At 45.6% G+C, this 2243-nt stretch overlaps 3 non-coding genes across 3 annotated transcripts; all 3 read left to right on the top strand.

The window, feature by feature from the left end:
• The first annotated feature begins 234 nt into the window (after positions 1–234).
• On the top strand, positions 235–306 carry trnad-guc (transfer RNA aspartic acid (anticodon GUC)). The gene has a single exon. It is a non-coding gene; the product is annotated as a tRNA-Asp (tRNA).
• Positions 307–525: 219 nt separating this feature from the next.
• On the top strand, positions 526–606 carry trnas-aga (transfer RNA serine (anticodon AGA)). The gene has a single exon. It is a non-coding gene; the product is annotated as a tRNA-Ser (tRNA).
• A 1565-nt stretch (positions 607–2171) lies between these two features.
• On the top strand, positions 2172–2243 carry trnad-guc (transfer RNA aspartic acid (anticodon GUC)). Its single transcript has one exon. It is a non-coding gene; the product is annotated as a tRNA-Asp (tRNA).

Below are 2243 nucleotides of genomic sequence, written 5' to 3'. Positions count from 1 at the left end.
CAACCAGTGCATCCACTATCTCTGCAGCCACTTCTCTGAAGACCCTGGGATGCATGTCATCAGGTCCAGGGGACTTGTCCACCTCGTTGTCTCTCGTTGTCTCTATCTCGCTGTCTGTCTCTCCCTGTTTGTCGGCTTGTCTCTGTCTCTCAATGTGTCTGTCGACTTCTCATGGTGTCCAGTTCTGTTCACAGTGGCTCGATTACTGCTCTGGCAGAACTGGTGCACGTCAGTTCCTCGTTAGTATAGTGGGAAGTATCCCTGCCTGTCACGCGGGAGCCCGGGGTTCAATTCCCCGACGGGGATGCAGGTGTTTCAAAATGTAGAATTTTACTTCTGTTTCTTGGAAGAGATTCATATTAAAAAGTTCCAGAGCAATATCGAACTGTAAAAATACAGACAGAGGAGATTGCCTCGTCCAGATTTTTAGCAAACGGAGAATTTTTCAGTCGTCTTTGGCCGTCTGCTGCACAGAGATGGATGACTGAGTTTTTTCTGAGTAACGTTTGAAAGGGCAGCGGCACAGTAGTCGTGGCCGAGTGGTTAAGGCGATGGACTAGAAATCCATTGGGTTATCCCGCGCATGTTCGAATCCTGCCGACTACGATTCTCAGCATTTTTCATTCCATCTCACAATTTAACCGGTTCTCTGCCAAACTGATCCTGAGATAGATGGAATAACGTCCCACACCTTTCAACACTGACATTTTTTTCTCATTTTTATTAATCTGCAATATTCACGATACATCCGTTTCAAAAATCGCAAACATCAGTCAAAGTTGCGACAGTGATTCAGCCTGTCTATCCTTCGAGATGACGAAGGCATCTGTGCATGCCCGTTGGTGCGTGCACATTTTTGGTTATGTGTGTGCGTGTCTTTGTGTCTGTCTATCTCTATATATGTCTCTGTGTATGTGCAACTGTCTGTGGAAATCATCACCATGAATTTAGTATGTCCTGGAACTTATAAAAAAGACTTGGGGGAAATAATAAGATTGTGAACATTTGTATCGGCTTTGGTTCAGTGGCAGCACTCTCGACTGAATCGGGAGTTTGTGTGTTCAAGTCGCACTTCTGAGACTTGAGCTTTATCATCTTGGCTAACACTCAACTGCAGCACTTGGGGAATTTTGCAATGTTGAAGCTGTTGACTTTCGGATGAAATGTTAAATTGAAGCTCCGTCTGCACCCTCGGGTGGATATGAAAGTTCCCAGTGCATTACTCGAAAAAGAATAGGAGATTTGCCCCCGTCTCAATATTCCGAAAAATGTTCGTAAATGCTCACTGAAAGCCGATGTGTATGTGTTTGTATGTGGGGTTGGGGTTGAAGCCCAGATTCTCACAGAGACGGAATGCAGGTTCTCACAGGACGAGGATAGCCGAGTGGTTGAGGCGTTGGCCTTGAATTTTAATGGATTTTTCCCGCGTGGGTTCGCACACCACTCCTGGTATCTCTTTTATTTAACACGGATTTCCTCCCATTCTGATCAGTGAGACGGATTTTCATCGGTTGAATCAGCAATTTTCTGTAACAATGTGACACTCTGAACCGATAATGAAATGAAATTGTGAAATGTATCTGCGTCGCTCGGTCTCTCCCTCTCTCTCTCTTCAGAGAGTTGTGTATGTGTTTGAGTCTTTGTCTCTCTCAGTCTGACTACTCTGTCTGTCTCTGTTTCTCAATCTGTCTCTTTCTCACGGTGCCACGTCTGTTCCAATGGGATTCTCTCAGACTCTTTGTCTGACTGTCTCTCTCTTTCCCATCATTTCGGTCTGTCCATGTCTTTGCCTGTCTCTGTGAGTCCCTGCCTGCAAGCTGAGAAGTATTTCCATCATTTTCTGTTTTAGTCTCTATCGCTCTCTCTCCATCTGTCTCTCTCCTTGTAACTGTCTTTATCATTGTCTCTCTATCACTCTTTCCCTCTCTCTCTCATAATAGATCACACACACACATCTCTGTATATGGAAATGTTTGAGTCTTTTTCTCACTCAGTCTGCCTCCCCTTCTCAGTCTCACACTTTCTGTCTCTCGTTGTCTCTATCTCGCTGTCTGTCTCTCCCTGTTTGTCGGTTTGTCTCTGTCTCTCAATGTGTCTGTCGACTTCTCATGGTGCCCAGTTCTGTTCACAGTGGCTCGATTACTGCTCTGACAGAATTAGTACACGTCAGTTCCTCGTTAGTATAGTGGTGAGTATCCCCGCCTGTCATGCGGGAGACTGGGGTTCAATTCCCCGACGGGGAG

Source organism: Pristiophorus japonicus, chromosome 23 (genome assembly GCF_044704955.1).
Source record: "Pristiophorus japonicus isolate sPriJap1 chromosome 23, sPriJap1.hap1, whole genome shotgun sequence".
NCBI classification, from domain to species: domain Eukaryota; kingdom Metazoa; phylum Chordata; class Chondrichthyes; family Pristiophoridae; genus Pristiophorus; species Pristiophorus japonicus.
This window is presented reverse-complemented; position numbering and strand designations above follow the sequence as displayed.